Source organism: Lissotriton helveticus, chromosome 5_1, assembly GCF_964261635.1.
Source record: "Lissotriton helveticus chromosome 5_1, aLisHel1.1, whole genome shotgun sequence".
NCBI classification, from domain to species: domain Eukaryota; kingdom Metazoa; phylum Chordata; class Amphibia; order Caudata; family Salamandridae; genus Lissotriton; species Lissotriton helveticus.
In genome coordinates, this window is record NC_136065.1 from 1,663,873,531 (window position 1) to 1,663,899,083 (window position 25,553).

The 25,553-nt window shown below is 47.5% G+C and overlaps 4 non-coding genes across 4 annotated transcripts; all 4 read left to right on the forward strand.

Moving 5' to 3' along the window:
• The first annotated feature begins 2,965 nt into the window (after positions 1 to 2,965).
• Positions 2,966 to 3,038, forward strand: TRNAR-ACG (transfer RNA arginine (anticodon ACG)). The gene has a single exon. It is a non-coding gene; the product is annotated as a tRNA-Arg (tRNA).
• A 5,436-nt stretch (positions 3,039 to 8,474) lies between these two features.
• Positions 8,475 to 8,547, forward strand: TRNAR-ACG (transfer RNA arginine (anticodon ACG)). Its single transcript has one exon. It is a non-coding gene; the product is annotated as a tRNA-Arg (tRNA).
• Positions 8,548 to 14,242: 5,695 nt separating this feature from the next.
• TRNAR-ACG (transfer RNA arginine (anticodon ACG)) lies at positions 14,243 to 14,315 on the forward strand. Its single transcript has one exon. It is a non-coding gene; the product is annotated as a tRNA-Arg (tRNA).
• Positions 14,316 to 19,751: 5,436 nt separating this feature from the next.
• TRNAR-ACG (transfer RNA arginine (anticodon ACG)) lies at positions 19,752 to 19,824 on the forward strand. The gene has a single exon. It is a non-coding gene; the product is annotated as a tRNA-Arg (tRNA).
• Positions 19,825 to 25,553: the final 5,729 nt, after the last annotated feature.

Consider the following 25,553-nt stretch of genomic DNA (forward strand, 5'->3'; position numbering starts at 1 on the left):
GGCTTGGAAGCGCGTGTGTTTTTCAAGCCGGCGTTGAGTGCGTACAGGGTGCTGGCGTCGTAGCGGAGTCTGGTGTTGTGGCGTTCGCGGGTCCAAAGGTTCTGGCGCTGGTCGAGGTCCCAGACGTGGATGGCGCAGACGGGCTTGCCTTAGCATCCTCCATAAGAGGGGATAAGGAGGGAGGAGCAGCTGGGAGGCAGGAGCATGGTGTCCGATGGGGTGCGGGGGGGGGGGCTCAGGGACGCAGCGGCGGGAGGTGGCGGGGAACGGCAGCAAAACAGGCGGGCGGCAGGGAGCAGGCAAGAGGCAGTAGGGGGGTGGGGTCGTAGCGGCGGGGAGTGGAAGTGATTACAGGGACAGAGGCAAAGTACAGGGACAGTGAATGAAGCACAATACAGACCAATGCAGGTAGCAGTCACGCAGCAATAGGGGGGAGAGGCGGCAAATACCAGGAAGGAGCAGAGCAGCCTCGAACCCAGGGGAGAGAGGCACAAGGCTCGGGTGAACCAGCTGACAAGCGGCGCTGCTGGGAGGAGTGCTACCTTTGACCAGAGGTCAAGGAATCAATGTTGTTAGAAAAAGCCTGACATCTTACAGCCTTTCATTTAACATGCTTTGCACGTTCAATTGTCATGCAGTTCACTTTACAAAATCCTCTAACTAAAGTCACAGAAAGAAAAATAAATGTAATAAGATAAGCTGACTTTTGACCTCTGTTTCTCTGAAAGCCAACAAATGTGATAAGATAATGTGATTTAATGCCATTTTTATTTCTCGTTCACTTTGTGAGCAATAAAGATGCCTTTAAATATTGTTATCTTGTCACATTTTTTCTGCTTTCAGAGACAGAGGTCACAAGTCAGTTTGTCTTCTCTGAAATTAGAGGATTTTCGACTGGCCAGAAAGGGCGAGTAGTCCCTAAAAAAAGGCCTGTCCTGAATAAATCTTGCTTGACAATGCAAGTGGATGTTTCAAGCCCTGATAGAACTACACCTGGTGGCCTATGGATCGCTGACCCAGCTCACAAGCAAGAAATCTCAGAATCATTGTAAATAAACTGGACATGGCTACGACACAGTTGACTCATCCTGCTTCAACACCCACCCTGAGGATGCTGTAGAAGATTTTCAAGTGGCAACTGGTTAGCACCAATAAACCGATCACCAAAGCCCTCAGCAGCAGGCTGTACTATGTAAATATCCTATCCGCAGGAATAACCAACCAGCTCACAAGGAGAATTCCGACCATCCACAACGCAGCAGCAAGTGTTCTCCCCAAACTCCCATGCTGAGCCCATATCACATTTCGCCTTAGGGAGCTCTAGTGGCTCCCAATACACAAGTGTGTAGACTTCAAACTACTCCTCACTCACAAACACAAAGCACTCCACAACATACGCCCTGCCTACCAGCACACCCACATTCATTTCCAAAAATCTTATAGACACCTCTGCTCTACCAGACTCTCACTAGCACACGTCCCAGGCATGCACAAAAGCAAATCATGGTAGGGTCAGGCCTTCTCAAACTTAGCTCCTAAAGCCTGGAATGACATCCCTCGACACATCATAGACTCCTCCTTTCTTCTTTTGTCCGGTAAGAAAATTAAGACCTAGCAATTTGAATAAGCCCTCCAGGGCTGGCCTCACACTTCTGCCAGGTCATTAGCATGCTAAAACGCAGTGATAACCCCAGACACGAGCTATCGACTTCTAGGAACCGTATTTCAACTCTATTTTGATGATTGAAGATTTCTAAGTACTCTATTGTCGATTTTTATCATTTTTGGTCTTGTCTTAAGTATATAAAAATATTGGATATTTTTATAAACTGGTGTGATGTCCTTTTGTAGTGCTTTCACTGTGTTACTGTTGGTTATGTGCAAATGCTTTAAACAATGCCTCTAAGATAAGCCTGACTGCTGGTGCCAAGCTACTAAGGGGGTGAGCAGGGGTTATTTTAAGAGTGTAACTCCCTTATCCTGACTAGAAGGAAGGGTCACTACTTGGACAAAGGTGGAAACCATTGCCCCCTCGAGGCACGCATTTCGAACAGGGGCAGATTGTTTTAAGTGGTTGAATATATTAAGTGCCCTGTTGTCAACCATAATCAAAGTACAGCTTTAGTCAGACTATATGGAAGCGCTTATTAATTAACATCCCATGCCGGTGGTGGAACTGGGTGGAGTGCTTCCTAAGAAAAATGTTGGCCACTGGCATTTGCATTTTTTTAATACAAATTAACCTCTGCTCCTGTGCAGCACTACATTGCTTTGTAGCTAGAGTTGCACTATAGAAAAGTAGCCCACGTGCTTACATATCAGTGGGATGTGTGCTGGCGCTTCTGGCGTCAGTGGCCTAGTCATTACCAAAGGAAGTGCCCAACCAATACTTACAGCGCCTGCTCCCTTCATTGTGTGACCACGGGCGCATGGCCACCAGGATGCTTCCTGGCAGGCCACTGTATCTGAAAGACTGTAGAACTGAGGTCGAGCCAGTGGGGCTTATTCATCTTATGCAGCTAACAACCAATGACAAAGCCAATAATCCTTGCTTGTTGTAGGTGTAATGTCAGTTGTTGTATATCTAAATGCAATGACAGAAGCAGCAAAATACCAGTCAGGCGGCAAACTATGCTAAGCACAGAGCCATGGGTTGGTGTATAGTAGTTTGTTTGTAGTTGTAATGTAGTACTGCAAAATGTTATATATTGTTATATATAACAGAAGGAATTGTAAGATGTCAGGCTCCAGCCGCATTTTTTCAGTTAGAGGAGGCAAAGCCAAGAAGCCCTTCCCCCTCGAAGGCAGCATTCATCTCTGCAAGCAGCAGAGAGAGCAGGGCTCTGAAGCTCCTCAGACCTATAGGCTGGCTCCAGAGTGCATCGCTACAGCCGTGTCACACGAGCTTGTATCACCTTTCTTGTGACGTGGTTCTCATCTTTTCTCTGACCAATAGGGCCACGACGGGCCAGTGGCGCAATGGATAACGATTCTGCCTACGGAGCAGAAGATTCCAGGTTCGACTCCTGGCTGGCTCGATAGTGGATATCACTTTTTTCAAACAATAATATAAACATTGCAATGATCTATAAACGTGAGAGAAACCACATCACTCCTCTTAGACCATGAAGTTCCGTCCTGGGTGATATTATAATAAACGGATCTGTAAACTTCGGTACACAAACAGCTAGGCATTTGAATTAAATTACATAATAGGAATTTAACGCCAATATTTTTTTTATTTAAAAGTGGGCCATTCAGAGTTTTCGAGAGGTCTGTTTTTAACTGTAAAACAGATATCTGTCGATTTGCCAAAGGGACCAATATTTTCATGGAACAACAAAAGCTAGTGAATTTTTGAAAAAGCACCTTTACCAGCGTGGTCTCGAAGGCACGGGCCTTCATAATGGCTGTCACGGATGCAGCTGCTAGTGACTTATTCCATTGAAACTGGGCAAAATAACGGAGCATCTGAGATACTGGTGCATGGCAACGATTCTAGAAAAAGAAATAACACATGTATTGTGTCTACGGAACAGTCGTTCTTTCCAGTTGCGATGAATAATGTTGTGCGCAAACACTTGTATTTCCCGCCACACCGCCCTGTGCACTTGCACTGAAGCGGAAAAGAACTAGTCACGTCGCCAGTTCTCTCTGTCCCAATGCTCCCAGTCTCCCCGCTGATTCTATTACAGGACCGGAGGCTTCGGATTATGCTTCTCTTTCTTATATTTGCCACTCACAGCAGCCAATGAAAAACGTTTTGTATGCAATAAAAACTACATTTCCCATGATGCTTGTACATACATCACATCCTGTATAGCCCCATAAGAGCTGCTGCATCCTGTGTCTCCTCCTCTTTCTTTGCTGCTCACGCAGCCAGTTAAGTGCTCTCTACTTTATGATATGATTAATGTCTTGGTTGACTGACGGATTTCTTTGAGGTTACTGCCAGTAGTTTTGCGCTCATTGCGCACTGTATTACATGCCTTGCGTTTAGTTCGCTTGATGTTGCAATGCTTTGCGCTTATATCGCGCTATGTTTCATGCTTGTGGCGTGATTGTGGTTTGTGGGAGCTGGAAGCGCACGTGTTACGTGCAGCCATGGTGCTTAACGAACGGCACTCCCTAAGTTCAAGACTGCTGGCAGCGCTCTGGATATACCACAGTATCGATGTTGTCCTCAAATTGCAAAGGGTCCTAGGGGTATGTGTTGGTGATTTACGCTGCATTTCCATGCTTTTCTTGCGTTAGCGCTGGCGGGCGCCATGGGTTGTTTTTACCGCCTTGGAGGGCGGAGCGGCTCCCGCTGGGAGCAGCGTACTCCTGGATGCTTTTATTTGTTAAATGGCCTGCGGGCATTACCGCGTTCTTGCAGGGGCTGTGTGCGGCGCCCGGATGTGGCGCCTCCTCCTGCAGCGGAGTCTGTCACTTTACCGCTGCATCTCCGCTGAGCTTCAGGGCTCGCCTCGATAAAGGCAGGCGCGCGTCGCCTCCTTGCCACGTCCTGGGACTGTGGGTACGGTGATGTTTCCTCTACGCGGGGGGCCCCCTTTTTGAAAGGCGCTCTGTGCTCCCGCTGATCAGCACATGCCGCGCTTCCCTGCCGGGGTCTTCAGGTTTGATCAGCTTCGTGTGGATCGGTCTACACGTGGCCTCGGGGCAAGGCTGCTGCCTTTGATTTCCATGGTGCAGGGTTCGATCCCGGGTGCCCCGAGTCATGTCCGTTTTTTCTATAATGTTATAATTTGTGTTTTCTCACGATTCCAGTTTACTATTCTCCTGGGATATGTTTCACTGTTTATACTGGACGGCAGTATGCGCTTGGCAGTTTTTTGGTAGCGCTGATGCAACTTTCAATGGCTCCTGCGGGAGTGGTGAGGTAGCTCTGCTTATGCCGGCGAGATTAATCCTCATGAGGGGCCTAGACTGCCGCAAACTGAATCAGACACTCCTCCTGGAGCTGGAATTCGGCGCTAGAGTGCGCCATGATGTAGTGGGTGAATGTGTTTGTGTCTTGATTTGTTGCTCATGGATTACATTCCAACGGTGCTCTTTTACACGTTGCGTAAGTTTCCGGTCACTTCCATGGGGTTGTTTGAATTATTGCGCGGTCACGCGCTTTCTCCGCCAAAGGCTTTCCCTAGTAGCCGAGTGCGGTTATGGAGTCATAACGCTCCGGTGTGCGTAACCCATTTGGGCACAATTTTGGGCTTACTTTGGGCACTTTGGCCTACGCACGTCGCAGGCGTCCCTTGTTTGTTTGTTTGAGGTCTCAGTGCCTCCTGCTTACCTGGGCAGATTCCTGGTAGCCGCCAGGCTTTAACAATTGGCTGGCCCTCGGAGTGCGCACACGCTCCTTGTATTTTCCGAAGACTCCCGACGCCCTCTGGGCTGGTATAATGACTACAGCTTTGCTGAGGAGCCGATGCATTATTCATTTCACTGTTTTAGTGTGCACAGGGTTGGCTCCCCCTCGACTCCTCCATTGCACTGTGCCTTGCACTTCATATATATAGAACACAGATGTCCCTTGAGGATGATGTTGGAATATATGTATGTATGTATATATATTTCTATATTGGAGGATGACAACTACTGATAGGAGCGCGAGAGCCTCCTGAACTGATTATGTTGACACCCAGGTTCTTCCCGTTCTTGTGTGGTCAACAGGGCCTCATGTATGACGTTACCTACCTCGGGGTGACAGGGCTTGATTGACGCCCATTTTGTTCTGCTACCACAATACCTTCAGCATGCGTTCGTTTTTGTCTATTTACTTATTATTTTTACGTTGTTAGTTATTGTCTTTATTTCTTTTCCATAGTGTTTCCGCAGTTCCTGGCATATAGCGTTCAGGAGAGAGTCTGGTTCTCTCCTTCCCGGCAAGGGCAGTTGTTCCGATGGTGGTACTAATGGTTGATGCGAGGGATAGGCTATCCCTCCTCAGTTCCCTCTTACCGTCCGAGTGCCGTGTTGTGCTCTCTCAGGTTCATTGGTTACTTAGAGGTATGGTTGATCTATCGTGGCAGGCCTTGGCCTCACAGTTCCAGACATCGGCGGATTGATGTGTTGGGATTGCTCGGTTATAACCTTAATGCATTTGGGCCTTTAATTTAGGTTCCGAGTTTATCTCACTCCTATGCGACTCAGTGGCTTTATCCCCACTTTACAATGCGAGGATGAATTTCCGATGGTATTAGTACGAGAGTTTCCCTTTGGGTGGATGCCTCGGTAGTGGTGTGTTGGGCACCGTCATGCAGTCAGTTTTCCAACCCCTCCAGTTATTCGGGCTCTTTGTCGTGCACGCCTCTGGTGGCTTACTGTTCAGCATGCACAATGTCTCGACTGCGAGTACGATCAGCGGATATGGGCATATAGGTCGTCTTCATAGTGGACTAATTCCAGGACTCAGGTCGTCTTGCCGACGATTTTCATATTCAGATTGTTGTGGTATAACTCCTTAGCCTACATAGCAGTAAAGCTTGGTTCCATCTGGTTTCCTGGTATTTCTGACGACTGGTCGCATCTTTCGTGCAAGGCGGACTCCATTTTGGAATCCCAATGCCCCTGGGTCGGCGGAGGACGGCTCGTTCTCCCGCCTTTTTCTTGCAATTTTTCTCCTTTTTCTAATGTAGTGACACTCACGTAAATCAAGGCAGATGCCTTATGGTTCACCAGAGAGCTACGGCCCGCAGATTCATCGTTGCCATTTAGTAGGCGGGTCCTGGTTGACACATGGCAATGTGGTACGAACAGTTTTCCCTAGGTGTATGTATTCCGACTTTGCTTTATTGCGATCAAGTTTCCGGTATCTACATTACTTTCTTGGTTCTCGAACGCGTTCTTTTCGTATTTCTGGGACCTTTCATTCCCTGCAGACGTTTCGGCGATAGAGGGTCGCTTGTGGATATGTCCGCCATTGGCGGCTTTGTGAGGACTGATTTCTTCTGGTGGATTAGTTTCCAAATATGTACGGGGACTTCAGTAACGTTCTCCTTATAACGTCCATTTGGCCGTTTTTCAGCGGCTCTTCTCGGTTCAGGGCAGGTTGCTGACCTTGCGTCGGGTTTCTTTCCAATTCTTTTGGTGGCCTGCGTTTACAAACGGGACGTTTACTATTGTCAGGCTGTGTTACGAAGTATTCCACCTTCGGGGGTTCCTATGGCGAGGCAAGCCTGCGTTTTACAGGTATAGTATGTACTATTAATTGCCCTGTCGGCGAGGTCTGACATGCATGTGGTCAGGGCCTTGTCACACGACTTTGCACTTTATGGGTGTTTCTTCCGATGCCTCATGGCTTACAACGATGGTTCTCGGAATTACCATCTGATATGATTTTTCGACTATATGTTCATATGATTGTTGATGATTGTTATCATTTTCTATGTGAGTACGAGGCTATTACAGCCGATGGTTGAGGGCCTTTGGCCGGAATGGGTGTTAGACCAATGGTGATACGCAGTTTGCTCAAGTACAATACTTATCATTCTTGTTTGGATAATTCTCATTGTTGTGCAAGTTTTAACTTTTCTGATGGAGTTTCTCAGACTCTATTTAAACAGTATTATGTACCGGTGGGAGATTTAAGACTGTAGTTGTGTTACTAAGCGTTAAACTAGCATAATCCGAAGCCTCCCGTCCTGTAATAGAATCAAAAATTAGCTAGCATTCGCGCCAAGAATTTTCAATTCTATTAAGGACACGGAGGCGAGGATTATCCCACCCGGTTTATTACAGTATTGGTAATAATTACCCACCCGAATGTACTTGATATTCTGTATCAGCAGAAGTTACGGGTTTTTCCTGTCTCATTCCTTTCAGCTTCGAGTAAAGAAGAAGGAGCAGGTGTTCTTCTGGCTTAAAAGACGTGATTCGTCCAGTTGACGATGGTTCGCCATGTTGAAGGATGTTTCTTGAGATTCATATCCGTGAAAAGGACTGGATTTATTAATGTTTGTTCTCCATGTTGAAGGATGTTTATTGTGACTCATATTCCGTAAAATGGACTGGATTTATTAATGTGTGGACTGTATATGTTCGAGCAAAGAAAGAGGAGGAGACACAGGATGCAGCAGCTCTTATGGGGCTATACAGGATGTGATGTATGTACAAGCATCATGGGAAATGTAGTTTTTATTGCATACAAAACGTTTTTCATTGGCTGCTGTGAGTGGCAAATATAAGAAAGAGAAGCATAATCCTCGCCTCCGTGTCCTTAATAGAATTGAAAATTCTTGGCGCGAATGCTAGCTAATTTTTGATTGCTCTTCCAGGCAGAAGGTTGTTAAAGCTCTTCACTCTCCCCATGACGCCTACATTCTGGGAGTTCACCCTGTGCTACTGCAGAGTTCCCCGTTTGACTTTGAATGACATGCTCATGCTAACACTCCAAAGCTTTCAGTATCACTCTCTACCGATACCCTGGGATAAGCAGCTCCATATTCTCACCCCTCTCTGAGAAGGTCATCGGCGGGCCAGTGGCGCAATGGATAACGCGTCTGCCTACGGAGCAGAAGATTCCAGGTTCGACTCCTGGCTGGCTCGATTCAAGGCTCCTTTTCACATCTTTAAAAGAAGTCACAGTTAATAGTAAAATATAGCCATATACCTACTGGGCGTTTATGGAAGATTAAACTAATGACACGTTTTCCTGTAAATATATCATTAATCATGAGGTACCATAATTTGCTTCCACAGAAAGAACAGCGTTTTAATCGGGAAAGAATCCAATGTGCCCAGGCTCTCATTACTTTTAAAAGAAATCGATACCACAATACAGAAATAGTTGCCTGCGATCGGGCTACCTAGTTACAGCGAGGCAGAGTTTAAAGTGGGATGAAAAAAATGTGGGGTCCCTGAAAGGGGCGCGGCCAATACAATTAGGGCGTGGCTTAAACATGTAAACAGAAATTCCTTTAGAAGGCCACCCTTTGCATAGAATTGCAGTTGGCATAGGTGACAATTGAGCTGTGGGCTTTGAAGCAGAGAAACTCATTTGCAGTACCACAGGGCTCCTTGCCCAGCCCAACACTTATCAAAATATTCATGAGTTCAGTGGACCACATCGTCCAGACTTGCAACAAAATATCCTCACACTCGTAACTGATACTGTCCCTCTTGGACAAGCATCAAACACTAGGAACAAGTTCACCACATGCATGACGGTAGTGGCCACCTAGATGAAGTCCAACTGTCTCAAGCTGAACATGGACAAAACTAAAGTGCTGGTATTCTTTAAAGATGTTTCAACGTAGGCCAGGGCTCAAAAAATCATAACAAGCATTTGCAATGCGATAGGTCTCGCATTAATTAAGTTTGAGCTATTGGCATTGCTAAATATTGCAACACCAATTGCAATTTAATCTATAAATTGTAGGCCAAAAAAAGTGTATTTATTTTTGTAGGAATGGTGGCATGCTGCGCTTTAGATGAATATGTTTAAAAGTAAAGTGCGCCATACTGTGATTGCTACAATAGTTAACTGTGGATGCGTTAACAATTGATGTGTGCACTGATGGCTGGTGGTGTGTGTGCTTGGTGGAAGTGTGTACTGCCGGCTGGTGGTTTGTGTGCCTGGTGGAAGTGTGCACTGACGGCTGGTGGTGCGTGTGCCTGGTGAAAGCGTGCAATGACGGCTGGTGGTGCGTGTGCCTGGTGAAAGCATGCACTGACAACTGGTGGTGTGTGTGCCTGGTGGAAGTGTGCACTGACGGCTGGTGGTGTGTGTGCCTGGTGAAAGCGTGCACTGACGGCTGTTGGTGTGTATGTGTTCTTGGTGAAAGCGTGCACTGACGGCTGGTGGTGTGTGTGTGTGCCTGGTAAGAGCGTGCATTGGCGGCTGGTGGTGTGTGTGTGTGCCTGGTGAAAGCGTGCACTGATGGCTGGTAGTGGTTGTGTGCCTGGTGAAAGCGTGCACTGACGGCTGGTGGTGTTTGTGCCCGGTGAAAGCGTGCCCTGACGGCCGGTGGTGTTTGTGCCCGGTGAAAGCATGCACTGACGACTTATGGTGTCTGTGTCTTGTGAAAGTGTGTACTGACGGTGTGGTTGTGTGCGTGGTTGTGTGTGTGGTTGTGAGTGTGGTTGTGAGTGTGTGTGTGTGGTTATGAATGTGTGGTTATGAGTGTGTGTTTGTGTGTATGAGTGTGGTTGTGAGTGTGGTTGTGAGTGTTTGGTGGAAGCGTGCCCTGACGGCTGGTGGTGTTTGTGCCTGGTGAAAGAGTGCACTGACGGCTGGTGGTGAAAACCCCTCTAAAGTTTATGTTACTTGAAATGGTAAAGCAATCAGTCAACAGGTAGATTTTATGGGGCTATGAAAATGGATGTGAAACTGAGGGCCTGTGTTAAAATGAAAACTCAGTTAACGTTTAACAAGCAGGCTTTTTGTTAGAAGAGTATGGTTAATAGTTTAGCGACTGTGTTCTTAAAAGAAACTACTAAAGCAAAATAAAGTTCTATAGCAAAACAAAGCTGAAAGTAGGACCTCTTTTAATGAATGGGCAGAGTTAGCAGACTTAGGTTTTACCATAAAGGCACTGTTTGAAAAGGATCTAATCGTGATGTGGAAAGGATCTATCCACAAAAATGTGCACACAGTATCACATGAAACTCTTGGTTCATTCTCAACATTATGCGGGGTCCAGTGCGTGGCCAGCGGCGTGGGTGGGTGCCGTGACGAATTGTCTGAGGCCAAGGTTGGCGAGGTTGGTGATCAGGGTGGTGGAGTTGGCATCACTGTTGTTCTCGAGGTGGAAATTCAGGTCCCCGAGGAGGATGTAGTCGGTGGAGGCGAGTGCGTGGGTGCTGGTGAGGTCAGCGATGGAGTCGCTGAATTGAGCTAGGGGTCCGGGGGGTCTGTAGATGAGTGTTCCTCTGAGGGTGGTGTTGGGGTCGGTGTGGATGCGGAAGTGCAGGTGTTCGGTGGTGTTGAGGGTGTCGTCTGTGTGGGTGGCGACCTTGAGGGTGGACTTGTGGACGATGGCTATTCCTCCTCGGATACAGTTGGCGCGATCTCTGCGTGTGATTTTGTAGCCGTCCGGGATGCCAATAGCGATGTCGGGCGCCGAGGAGTCATTCCAGCAGGTCTCGGTCAGGAAGGCCACGTCTGGGGCGGAGGAGTCGAGCAGATCCCAGAGCTCGATGGCGTGTTTGCGTGCGGAGCGGGTGTTGAGGAGTATGCAGCGGAGGTGGTTGGGTCCAGTCCTTGGTGGTTTGGTGGTTCTGTCGAAGGTGAAGCTGCAGGTGTGTCAGGAGAAAGGTCCCTGAGTCTGTTTCGGGGTGGCTTGGAAGCGCGTGTGTTTTCAGCCGGCGTTGAGTGCGTACAGGGTGCTGGCGTCGTAGCGGAGTCTGGTGTTGTGGCGTTCGCGGGTCCAAAGGTTCTGGCGCTGGTCGAGGTCCAGACGTGGATGGGCGCAGACGGGCTTGCCTTAGCATCCTCCATAAGAGGGGGATAAGGAGGGAGGAGCAGCTGGGAGGCAGGAGCATGGTGTCCGATGGGGTGCGGGGGGGGGGCTCAGGGACGCAGCGGCGGGAGGTGGCGGGGAACGGCAGCAAAACAGGCGGGCGGCAGGGAGCAGGCAAGAGGCAGTAGGGGGGTGGGGTCGTAGCGGCGGGGAGTGGAAGTGATTACAGGGACAGAGGCAAAGTACAGGGACAGTGAATGAAGCACAATACAGACCAATGCAGGTAGCAGTCACGCAGCAATAGGGGGGAGAGGCGGCAAATACCAGGAAGGAGCAGAGCAGCCTCGAACCCAGGGGAGAGAGGCACAAGGCTCGGGTGAACCAGCTGACAAGCGGCGCTGCTGGGAGGAGTGCTACCTTTGACCAGAGGTCAAGGAATCAATGTTGTTAGAAAAAGCCTGACATCTTACAGCCTTTCATTTAACATGCTTTGCACGTTCAATTGTCATGCAGTTCACTTTACAAAATCCTCTAACTAAAGTCACAGAAAGAAAAATAAATGTAATAAGATAAGCTGACTTTTGACCTCTGTTTCTCTGAAAGCCAACAAATGTGATAAGATAATGTGATTTAATGCCATTTTTATTTCTCGTTCACTTTGTGAGCAATAAAGATGCCTTTAAATATTGTTATCTTGTCACATTTTTTCTGCTTTCAGAGACAGAGGTCACAAGTCAGTTTGTCTTCTCTGAAATTAGAGGATTTTCGACTGGCCAGAAAGGGCGAGTAGTCCCTAAAAAAAGGCCTGTCCTGAATAAATCTTGCTTGACAATGCAAGTGGATGTTTCAAGCCCTGATAGAACTACACCTGGTGGCCTATGGATCGCTGACCCAGCTCACAAGCAAGAAATCTCAGAATCATTGTAAATAAACTGGACATGGCTACGACACAGTTGACTCATCCTGCTTCAACACCCACCCTGAGGATGCTGTAGAAGATTTTCAAGTGGCAACTGGTTAGCACCAATAAACCGATCACCAAAGCCCTCAGCAGCAGGCTGTACTATGTAAATATCCTATCCGCAGGAATAACCAACCAGCTCACAAGGAGAATTCCGACCATCCACAACGCAGCAGCAAGTGTTCTCCCCAAACTCCCATGCTGAGCCCATATCACATTTCGCCTTAGGGAGCTCTAGTGGCTCCCAATACACAAGTGTGTAGACTTCAAACTACTCCTCACTCACAAACACAAAGCACTCCACAACATACGCCCTGCCTACCAGCACACCCACATTCATTTCCAAAAATCTTATAGACACCTCTGCTCTACCAGACTCTCACTAGCACACGTCCCAGGCATGCACAAAAGCAAATCATGGTAGGGTCAGGCCTTCTCAAACTTAGCTCCTAAAGCCTGGAATGACATCCCTCGACACATCATAGACTCCTCCTTTCTTCTTTTGTCCGGTAAGAAAATTAAGACCTAGCAATTTGAATAAGCCCTCCAGGGCTGGCCTCACACTTCTGCCAGGTCATTAGCATGCTAAAACGCAGTGATAACCCCAGACACGAGCTATCGACTTCTAGGAACCGTATTTCAACTCTATTTTGATGATTGAAGATTTCTAAGTACTCTATTGTCGATTTTTATCATTTTTGGTCTTGTCTTAAGTATATAAAAATATTGGATATTTTTATAAACTGGTGTGATGTCCTTTTGTAGTGCTTTCACTGTGTTACTGTTGGTTATGTGCAAATGCTTTAAACAATGCCTCTAAGATAAGCCTGACTGCTGGTGCCAAGCTACTAAGGGGGTGAGCAGGGGTTATTTTAAGAGTGTAACTCCCTTATCCTGACTAGAAGGAAGGGTCACTACTTGGACAAAGGTGGAAACCATTGCCCCCTCGAGGCACGCATTTCGAACAGGGGCAGATTGTTTTAAGTGGTTGAATATATTAAGTGCCCTGTTGTCAACCATAATCAAAGTACAGCTTTAGTCAGACTATATGGAAGCGCTTATTAATTAACATCCCATGCCGGTGGTGGAACTGGGTGGAGTGCTTCCTAAGAAAAATGTTGGCCACTGGCATTTGCATTTTTTTAATACAAATTAACCTCTGCTCCTGTGCAGCACTACATTGCTTTGTAGCTAGAGTTGCACTATAGAAAAGTAGCCCACGTGCTTACATATCAGTGGGATGTGTGCTGGCGCTTCTGGCGTCAGTGGCCTAGTCATTACCAAAGGAAGTGCCCAACCAATACTTACAGCGCCTGCTCCCTTCATTGTGTGACCACGGGCGCATGGCCACCAGGATGCTTCCTGGCAGGCCACTGTATCTGAAAGACTGTAGAACTGAGGTCGAGCCAGTGGGGCTTATTCATCTTATGCAGCTAACAACCAATGACAAAGCCAATAATCCTTGCTTGTTGTAGGTGTAATGTCAGTTGTTGTATATCTAAATGCAATGACAGAAGCAGCAAAATACCAGTCAGGCGGCAAACTATGCTAAGCACAGAGCCATGGGTTGGTGTATAGTAGTTTGTTTGTAGTTGTAATGTAGTACTGCAAAATGTTATATATTGTTATATATAACAGAAGGAATTGTAAGATGTCAGGCTCCAGCCGCATTTTTTCAGTTAGAGGAGGCAAAGCCAAGAAGCCCTTCCCCCTCGAAGGCAGCATTCATCTCTGCAAGCAGCAGAGAGAGCAGGGCTCTGAAGCTCCTCAGACCTATAGGCTGGCTCCAGAGTGCATCGCTACAGCCGTGTCACACGAGCTTGTATCACCTTTCTTGTGACGTGGTTCTCATCTTTTCTCTGACCAATAGGGCCACGACGGGCCAGTGGCGCAATGGATAACGATTCTGCCTACGGAGCAGAAGATTCCAGGTTCGACTCCTGGCTGGCTCGATAGTGGATATCACTTTTTTCAAACAATAATATAAACATTGCAATGATCTATAAACGTGAGAGAAACCACATCACTCCTCTTAGACCATGAAGTTCCGTCCTGGGTGATATTATAATAAACGGATCTGTAAACTTCGGTACACAAACAGCTAGGCATTTGAATTAAATTACATAATAGGAATTTAACGCCAATATTTTTTTTATTTAAAAGTGGGCCATTCAGAGTTTTCGAGAGGTCTGTTTTTAACTGTAAAACAGATATCTGTCGATTTGCCAAAGGGACCAATATTTTCATGGAACAACAAAAGCTAGTGAATTTTTGAAAAAGCACCTTTACCAGCGTGGTCTCGAAGGCACGGGCCTTCATAATGGCTGTCACGGATGCAGCTGCTAGTGACTTATTCCATTGAAACTGGGCAAAATAACGGAGCATCTGAGATACTGGTGCATGGCAACGATTCTAGAAAAAGAAATAACACATGTATTGTGTCTACGGAACAGTCGTTCTTTCCAGTTGCGATGAATAATGTTGTGCGCAAACACTTGTATTTCCCGCCACACCGCCCTGTGCACTTGCACTGAAGCGGAAAAGAACTAGTCACGTCGCCAGTTCTCTCTGTCCCAATGCTCCCAGTCTCCCCGCTGATTCTATTACAGGACCGGAGGCTTCGGATTATGCTTCTCTTTCTTATATTTGCCACTCACAGCAGCCAATGAAAAACGTTTTGTATGCAATAAAAACTACATTTCCCATGATGCTTGTACATACATCACATCCTGTATAGCCCCATAAGAGCTGCTGCATCCTGTGTCTCCTCCTCTTTCTTTGCTGCTCACGCAGCCAGTTAAGTGCTCTCTACTTTATGATATGATTAATGTCTTGGTTGACTGACGGATTTCTTTGAGGTTACTGCCAGTAGTTTTGCGCTCATTGCGCACTGTATTACATGCCTTGCGTTTAGTTCGCTTGATGTTGCAATGCTTTGCGCTTATATCGCGCTATGTTTCATGCTTGTGGCGTGATTGTGGTTTGTGGGAGCTGGAAGCGCACGTGTTACGTGCAGCCATGGTGCTTAACGAACGGCACTCCCTAAGTTCAAGACTGCTGGCAGCGCTCTGGATATACCACAGTATCGATGTTGTCCTCAAATTGCAAAGGGTCCTAGGGGTATGTGTTGGTGATTTACGCTGCATTTCCATGCTTTTCTTGCGTTAGCGCTGGCGGGCGCCATGGGTTGTTTTTACCGCCTTGGAGGGCGGAGCGGCTCCCGCTGGGAGCAGCGTACTCCTGGATGCTTTTATTTGTTAAATGGCCTGCGGGCATTACCGCGTTCTTGCAGGGGCTGTGTGCGGCGCCCGGATGTGGCGCCTCCTCCTGCAGCGGAGTCTGTCACTTTACCGCTGCATCTCCGCTGAGCTTCAGGGCTCGCCTCGATAAAGGCAGGCGCGCGTCGCCTCCTTGCCACGTCCTGGGACTGTGGGTACGGTGATGTTTCCTCTACGCGGGGGGGCCCCTTTTTGAAAGGCGCTCTGTGCTCCCGCTGATCAGCACATGCCGCGCTTCCCTGCCGGGGTCTTCAGGTTTGATCAGCTTCGTGTGGATCGGTCTACACGTGGCCTCGGGGCAAGGCTGCTGCCTTTGATTTCCATGGTGCAGAGTTCGATCCCGGGTGCCCCGAGTCATATTCGTTTTTTCTATAATGTTATAATTTGTGTTTTCTCACGATTCCAGTTTACTATTCTCCTGGGATATGTTTCACTGTTTATACTGGACGGCAGTATGCGCTTGGCAGTTTTTTGGTAGCGCTGATGCAACTTTCAATGGCTCCTGCGGGAGTGGTGAGGTCGCTCTGCTTATGCCGGCGAGATTAATCCTCATGAGGGGCCTAGACTGCCGCAAACTGAATCAGACACTCCTCCTGGAGCTGGAATTCGGCGCTAGAGTGCGCCATGATGTAGTGGGTGAATGTGTTTGTGTCTTGATTTGTTGCTCATGGATTACATTCCAACGGTGCTCTTTTACACGTTGCGTAAGTTTCCGGTCACTTCCATGGGGTTGTTTGAATTATTGCGCGGTCACGCGCTTTCTCCGCCAAAGGCTTTCCCTAGTAGCCGAGTGCGGTTATGGAGTCATAACGCTCCGGTGTGCGTAACCCATTTGGGCACAATTTTGGGCTTACTTTGGGCACTTTGGCCTACGCACGTCGCAGGCGTCCCTTGTTTGTTTGTTTGAGGTCTCAGTGCCTCCTGCTTACCTGGGCAGATTCCTGGTAGCCGCCAGGCTTTAACAATTGGCTGGCCCTCGGAGTGCGCACACGCTCCTTGTATTTTCCGAAGACTCCCGACGCCCTCTGGGCTGGTATAATGACTACAGCTTTGCTGAGGAGCCGATGCATTATTCATTTCTCTGTTTTAGTGTGCACAGGGTTGGCTCCCCCTCGACTCCTCCATTGCACTGTGCCTTGCACTTCATATATATAGAACACAGATGTCCCTTGAGGATGATGTTGGAATATATGTATGTATGTATATATATTTCTATATTGGAGGATGACAACTACTGATAGGAGCGCGAGAGCCTCCTGAACTGATTATGTTGACACCCAGGTTCTTCCCGTTCTTGTGTGGTCAACAGGGCCTCATGTATGACGTTACCTACCTCGGGGTGACAGGGCTTGATTGACGCCCATTTTGTTCTGCTACCACAATACCTTCAGCATGCGTTCGTTTTTGTCTATTTACTTATTATTTTTACGTTGTTAGTTATTGTCTTTATTTCTTTTCCATAGTGTTTCCGCAGTTCCTGGCATATAGCGTTCAGGAGAGAGTCTGGTTCTCTCCTTCCCGGCAAGGGCAGTTGTTCCGATGGTGGTACTAATGGTTGATGCGAGGGATAGGCTATCCCTCCTCAGTTCCCTCTTACCGTCCGAGTGCCGTGTTGTGCTCTCTCAGGTTCATTGGTTACTTAGAGGTATGGTTGATCTATCGTGGCAGGCCTTGGCCTCACAGTTCCAGACATCGGCGGATTGATGTGTTGGGATTGCTCGGTTATAACCTTCATGCATTTGGGCCTTTAATTTAGGTTCCGAGTTTATCTCACTCCTATGCGACTCAGTGGCTTTATCCCCACTTTACAATGCGAGGATGAATTTCCGATGGTATTAGTACGAGAGTTTCCCTTTGGGTGGATGCCTCGGTAGTGGTGTGTTGGGCACCGTCATGCAGTCAGTTTTCCAACCCCTCCAGTTATTCGGGCTCTTTGTCGTGCACGCCTCTGGTGGCTTACTGTTCAGCATGCACAATGTCTCGACTGCGAGTACGATCAGCGGATATGGGCATATAGGTCATCTTCATAGTGGACTAATTCCAGGACTCAGGTCGTCTTGCCGACGATTTTCATATTCAGATTGTTGTGGTATAACTCCTTAGCCTACATAGCAGTAAAGGTTGGTTCCATCTGGTTTCCTGGTATTTCTGACGACTGGTCGCATCTTTCGTGCAAGGCGGACTCCATTTTGGAATCCCAATGCCCCTGGGTCGGCGGAGGACGGCTCGTTCTCCCGCCTTTTTCTTGCAATTTTTCTCCTTTTTCTAATGTAGTGACACTCACGTAAATCAAGGCAGATGCCTTATGGTTCACCAGAGAGCTACGGCCCGCAGATTCATCGTTGCCATTTAGTAGGCGGGTCCTGGTTGACACATGGCAATGTGGTACGAACAGTTTTCCCTAGGTGTATGTATTCCGACTTTGCTTTATTGCGATCAAGTTTCCGGTATCTACATTACTTTCTTGGTTCTCGAACGCGTTCTTTTCGTATTTCTGGGACCTTTCATTCCCTGCAGACGTTTCGGCGATAGAGGGTCGCTTGTGGATATGTCCGCCAATTGCGGCTTTGTGAGGACTGATTTCTTCTGGTGGATTAGTTTCCAAATATGTACGGGGACTTCAGTAACGTTCTCCTTATAACGTCCATTTGGCCGTTTTTCAGCGGCTCTTCTCGGTTCAGGGCAGGTTGCTGACCTTGCGTCGGGTTTCTTTCCAATTCTTTTGGTGGCCTGCGTTTACAAACGGGACGTTTACTATTGTCAGGCTGTGTTACGAAGTATTCCACCTTCGGGGGTTCCTATGGCGAGGCAAGCCTGCGTTTTACAGGTATAGTATGTACTATTAATTGCCCTGTCGGCGAGGTCTGACATGCATGTGGTCAGGGCCTTGTCACACGACTTTGCACTTTATGGGTGTTTCTTCCGATGCCTCATGGCTTACAACGATGGTTCTCGGAATTACCATCTGATATGATTTTTCGACTATATGTTCATATGATTGTTGATGATTGTTATCATTTTCTATGTGAGTACGAGGCTATTACAGCCGATGGTTGAGGGCCTTTGGCCGGAATGGGTGTTAGACCAATGGTGATACGCAGTTTGCTCAAGTACAATACTTATCATTCTTGTTTGGATAATTCTCATTGTTGTGCAAGTTTTAACTTTTCTGATGGAGTTTCTCAGACTCTATTTAAACAGTATTATGTACCGGTGGGAGATTTAAGACTGTAGTTGTGTTACTAAGCGTTAAACTAGCATAATCCGAAGCCTCCGGTCCTGTAATAGAATCAAAAATTAGCTAGCATTCGCGCCAAGAATTTTCAATTCTATTAAGGACACGGAGGCGAGGATTATCCCACCCGGTTTATTACAGTATTGGTAATAATTACCCTCCCGAATGTACTTGATATTCTGTATCAGCAGAAGTTACGGGTTTTTCCTGTCTCATTCCTTTCAGCTTCGAGTAAAGAAGAAGGAGCAGGTGTTCTTCTGGCTTAAAAGACGTGATTCGTCCAGTTGACGATGGTTCGCCATGTTGAAGGATGTTTCTTGAGATTCATATCAGTGAAAAGGACTGGATTTATTAATGTTTGTTCTCCATGTTGAAGGATGTTTATTGTGACTCATATTCCGTAAAATGGACTGGATTTATTAATGTGTGGACTGTATATGTTCGAGCAAAGAAAGAGGAGGAGACACAGGATGCAGCAGCTCTTATGGGGCTATACAGGATGTGATGTATGTACAAGCATCATGGGAAATGTAGTTTTTATTGCATACAAAACGTTTTTCATTGGCTGCTGTGAGTGGCAAATATAAGAAAGAGAAGCATAATCCTCGCCTCCGTGTCCTTAATAGAATTGAAAATTCTTGGCGCGAATGCTAGCTAATTTTTGATTGCTCTTCCAGGCAGAAGGTTGTTAAAGCTCTTCACTCTCCCCATGATGCCTACATTCTGGGAGTTCACCCTGTGCTACTGCAGAGTTCCCCGTTTGACTTTGAATGATATGCTCATGCTAACACTCCAAAGCTTTCAGTATCACTCTCTACCGATACCCTGGGATAAGCAGCTCCATATTCTCACCCCTCTCTGAGAAGGTCATCGGCGGGCCAGTGGCGCAATGGATAACGCGTCTGCCTACGGAGCAGAAGATTCCAGGTTCGACTCCTGGCTGGCTCGATTCAAGGCTCCTTTTCACATCTTTAAAAGAAGTCACAGTTAATAGTAAAATATAGCCATATACCTACTGGGCGTTTATGGAAGATTAAACTAATGACACGTTTTCCTGTAAATAATTCATTAATCATGAGGTACCATAATTTGCTTCCACAGAAAGAACAGCGTTTTAATCGGGAAAGAATCCAATGTGCCCAGGCTCTCATTACTTTTAAAAGAAATCGATACCACAATACAGAAATAGTTGCCTGCGATCGGGCTACCTAGTTACAGCGAGGCAGAGTTTAAAGTGGGATGAAAAAAATGTGGGGTCCCTGAAAGGGGCGCGGCCAATACAATTAGGGCGTGGCTTAAACATGTAAACAGAAATTCCTTTAGAGTGCCACCCTTTGCATAGAATTGCAGTTGGCATAGGTGACAATTGAGCTGTGGGCTTTGAAGCAGAGAAACTCATTTGCAGTACCACAGGGCTCCTTGCCCAGCCCAACACTTTTCAAAATATTCATGAGTTCAGTGGACCACATCGTCCAGACTTGCAACAAAAATATCCTCACACTCGTAACTGATACTGTCCCTCTTGGACAAGCATCAAACACTAGGAACAAGTTCACCACATGCATGACGGTAGTGGCCACCTAGATGAAGTCCAACTGTCTCAAGCTGAACATGGACAAAACTAAAGTGCTGGTATTCTTTAAAGATGTTTCAACGTAGGCCAGGGCTCAAAAAATCATAACAAGCATTTGCAATGCGATAGGTCTCGCATTAATTAAGTTTGAGCTATTGGCATTGCTAAATATTGCAACACCAATTGCAACAAAATCTATAAATTGTAGGCCAAAAAAAATGTATTTATTTTTGTAGGAATGTTGGCATGCTGCGCTTTAGATGAATATGTTTAAAAGTAAAGTGCGCCATACTGTGATTGCTACAATAGTTAACTGTGGATGCGTTAACAATTGATGTGTGCACTGATGGCTGGTGGTGTGTGTGCCTGGTGGAAGTGTGTACTGCCGGCTGGTGGTTTGTGTGCCTGGTGGAAGTGTGCACTGACGGCTGGTGGTGCGTGTGCCTGGTGAAAGCGTGCACTGACGGCTGGTGGTGCGTGTGCCTGCTGAAAGCATGCACTGACAACTGGTGGTGTGTGTGCCTGGTGGAAGTGTGCACTGACGGCTGGTGGTGTGTGCCTGGTGAAAGCGTGCACTGACGGCTGATGGTGTGTGTGTGTTCTTGGTGAAAGCGTGCACTGACGGCTGGTGGTGTGTGTGTGTGCCTGGTAAGAGCGTGCATTGGCGGCTGGTGGTGTGTGTGTGCCTGGTGAAAGCGTGCACTGATGGCTGGTAGTGGTTGTGTGCCTGGTGAAAGCGTGCACTGACGCCTGGTGGTGTGTGCCTGGTGGAAGTGTGCACTGACGGCTGGTGGTGTTTGTGCCCGGTGAAAGCGTGCCCTGACGGCCGGTGGTGTTTGTGCCCGGTGAAAGCATGCACTGACGACTTATGGTGTCTGTGTCTTGTGAAAATGTGTACTGACGGTGTGGTTGTGTGCGTGGTTGTGTGTGTGGTTGTGAGTGTGGTTGTGAGTGTGTGTGTGTGGTTATGAATGTGTGGTTATGAGTGTGTGTTTGTGTGTATGAGTGTGGTTGTGAGTGTGGTTGTGAGTGTTTGGTGGAAGCGTGCCCTGACGGCTGGTGGTGTTTGTGCCTGGTGAAAGAGTGCACTGACGGCTGGTGGTGAAAACCCCTCTAAAGTTTATGTTACTTGAAATGGTAAAGCAATCAGTCAACAGGTAGATTTTATGGGGCTATGAAAATGGATGTGAAACTGAGGGCCTGTGTTAAAATGAAAACTCAGTTAACGTTTAACAAGCAGGCTTTTTGTTAGAAGAGTATGGTTAATAGTTTAGCGACTGTGTTATTAAAAGAAACTACTAAAGCAAAATAAAGTTCTATAGCAAAACAAAGCTGAAAGTAGGACCTCTTTTAATGAATGGGCAGAGTTAGCAGACTTAGGTTTTACCATAAAGGCACTGTTTGAAAAGGATCTAATCGTGATGTGGAAAGGATCTATCCACAAAAATGTGCACACAGTATCACATGAATCTCTGGGTTCATTCTCAACATTATGCGGGGTGCAGTGCGTGGCCAGCGGCGTGGGTGGGTCGGTGACGAATTGTCTGAGGCCAAGGTTGGCGAGGTTGGTGATCAGGGTGGTGGAGTTGGCATCACTGTTGTTCTCGAGGTGGAAATTCAGGTCCCCGAGGAGGATGTAGTCGGTGGAGGCGAGTGCGTGGGTGCTGGTGAGGTCAGCGATGGAGTCGCTGAATTGAGCTAGGGGTCCGGGGGGTCTGTAGATGAGTGTTCCTCTGAGGGTGGTGTTGGGGTCGGTGTGGATCCGGAAGTGCAGGTGTTCGGTGGTGTTGAGGGTGTCGTCTGTGTGGGTGGCGACCTTGAGGGTGGACTTGTGGACGATGGCTATTCCTCCTCGGATACAGTTGGCGCGATCTCTGCGTGTGATTTTGTAGCCATCCGGGATGCCAATAGCGATGTCGGGCGCCGAGGAGTCATTCCAGCAGGTCTCGGTCAGGAAGGCCACGTCTGGGGCGGAGGAGTCGAGCAGATCCCAGAGCTCGATGGCGTGTTTGCGTGCGGAGCGGGTGTTGAGGAGTATGCAGCGGAGGTGGTTGGGTCCAGTCCTTGGTGGTTTGGTGGTTCTGTCGAAGGTGAAGCTGCAGGTGTGGCAGGAGAAAGGTCCCTGAGTCTGTTTTGGGGTGGCTTGGAAGCGCGTGTGCTTTCGGCCGGCGTTGAGTGCGTACAGGGTGCTGGCGTCGTAGCGGAGTCTGGTGTTGTGGCGTTCGCGGGTCCAAAGGTTCTGGCGCGGGTCGACGTCCAGACGTGGATGGGCGCAGACGGGCTTGCCTTAGCGTCCTCCATAAGAGGGGGATAAGGAGGGAGGAGCAGCTGGGAGGCAGGAGCATGGTGTCCGATGGGGTGCGGGGGGGGGGGCTCAGGGACGCAGCGGCGGGAGGTGGCGGGGAACGGCAGCAAAACAGGCGGGCGGCAGGGAGCAGGCAAGAGGCAGTAGGGGGGTGGGGTCGTAGCGGCGGGGAGTGGAAGTGATTACAGGGAGAGAGGCAAAGTACAGGGACAGTGAATGAAGCACAATACAGACCAATACAGGTAGCAGTCACGCAGCAATAGGGGGGAGAGGCGGCAAATACCAGGAAGGAGCAGAGCAGCCTCGAACCCAGGGGAGAGAGGCACAAGGCTCGGGTGAACCAGCTGACAAGCGGCGCTGCTGGGAGGAGTGCTACCTTTGACCAGAGGTCAAGGAATCAATGTTGTTAGAAAAAGCCTGACATCTTACAGCCTTTCATTTAACATGCTTTGCACGTTCAATTGTCATGCAGTTCACTTTACAAAATCCTCTAACTAAAGTCACAGAAAGAAAAATAAATGTAATAAGATAAGCTGACTTTTGACCTCTGTTTCTCTGAAAGCCAACAAATGTGATAAGATAATGTGATTTAATGCCATTTTTATTTCTCGTTCACTTTGTGAGCAATAAAGATGCCTTTAAATATTGTTATCTTGTCACATTTTTTCTGCTTTCAGAGACAGAGGTCACAAGTCAGTTTGTCTTCTCTGAAATTAGAGGATTTTCGACTGGCCAGAAAGGGCGAGTAGTCCCTAAAAAAAGGCCTGTCCTGAATAAATCTTGCTTGACAATGCAAGTGGATGTTTCAAGCCCTGATAGAACTACACCTGGTGGCCTATGGATCGCTGACCCAGCTCACAAGCAAGAAATCTCAGAATCATTGTAAATAAACTGGACATGGCTACGACACAGTTGACTCATCCTGCTTCAACACCCACCCTGAGGATGCTGTAGAAGATTTTCAAGTGGCAACTGGTTAGCACCAATAAACCGATCACCAAAGCCCTCAGCAGCAGGCTGTACTATGTAAATATCCTATCCGCAGGAATAACCAACCAGCTCACAAGGAGAATTCCGACCATCCACAACGCAGCAGCAAGTGTTCTCCCCAAACTCCCATGCTGAGCCCATATCACATTTCGGCTTAGGGAGCTCTAGTGGTTCCCAATACACAAGTGTGTAGACTTCAAACTACTCCTCACTCACAAACACAAAGCACTCCACAACATACGCCCTGCCTACCAGCACACCCACATTCATTTCCAAAAATCTTATAGACACCTCTGCTCTACCAGACTCTCACTAGCACACGTCCCAGGCATGCACAAAAGCAAATCATGGTAGGGTCAGGCCTTCTCAAACTTAGCTCCTAAAGCCTGGAATGACATCCCTCGACACATCATAGACTCCTCCTTTCTTCTTTTGTCCGGTAAGAAAATTAAGACCTAGCAATTTGAATAAGCCCTCCAGGGCTGGCCTCACACTTCTGCCAGGTCATTAGCATGCTAAAACGCAGTGATAACCCCAGACACGAGCTATCGACTTCTAGGAACCGTATTTCAACTCTATTTTGATGATTGAAGATTTCTAAGTACTCTATTGTCGATTTTTATCATTTTTGGTCTTGTCTTAAGTATATAAAAATATTGGATATTTTTATAAACTGGTGTGATGTCCTTTTGTAGTGCTTTCACTGTGTTACTGTTGGTTATGTGCAAATGCTTTAAACAATGCCTCTAAGATAAGTCTGACTGCTGGTGCCAAGCTACTAAGGGGGTGAGCAGGGGTTATTTTAAGAGTGTAACTCCCTTATCCTGACTAGAAGGAAGGGTCACTACTTGGACAAAGGTGGAAACCATTGCCCCCTCGAGGCACGCATTTCGAACAGGGGCAGATTGTTTTAAGTGGTTGAATATATTAAGTGCCCTGTTGTCAACCATAATCAAAGTACAGCTTTAGTCAGACTATATGGAAGCGCTTATTAATTAACATCCCATGCCGGTGGTGGAACTGGGTGGAGTGCTTCCTAAGAAAAATGTTGGCCACTGGCATTTGCATTTTTTTAATACAAATTAACCTCTGCTCCTGTGCAGCACTACATTGCTTTGTAGCTAGAGTTGCACTATAGAAAAGTAGCCCACGTGCTTACATATCAGTGGGATGTGTGCTGGCGCTTCTGGCGTCAGTGGCCTAGTCATTACCAAAGGAAGTGCCCAACCAATACTTACAGCGCCTGCTCCCTTCATTGTGTGACCACAGGCGCATGGCCACCAGGATGCTTCCTGGCAGGCCACTGTATCTGAAAGACTGTAGAACTGAGGTCGAGCCAGTGGGGCTTATTCATCTTATGCAGCTAACAACCAATGACAAAGCCAATAATCCTTGCTTGTTGTAGGTGTAATGTTAGTTGTTGTATATCTAAATGCAATGACAGAAGCAGCAAAATACCAGTCAGGCGGCAAACTATGCTAAGCACAGAGCCCTGGGTTGGTGTATAGTAGTTTGTTCGTAGTTGTAATGTAGTACTGCAAAATGTTATATATTGTTATATATAACAGAAGGAATTGTAAGATGTCAGGCTCCAGCCGCATTTTTGCAGTTAGAGGAGGCAAAGCCAAGAAGCCCTTCCCCCTCGAAGGCAGCATTCATCTCTGCAAGCAGTAGAGAGAGCAGGGCTCTGAAGCTCCTCAGACCTATAGGCTGGCTCCAGAGTGCATCGCTACAGCCGCGTCACACGAGCTTGTATCACCTTTCTTGTGACGTGGTTCTCATCTTTTCTCTGATCAATAGAGCCACGAC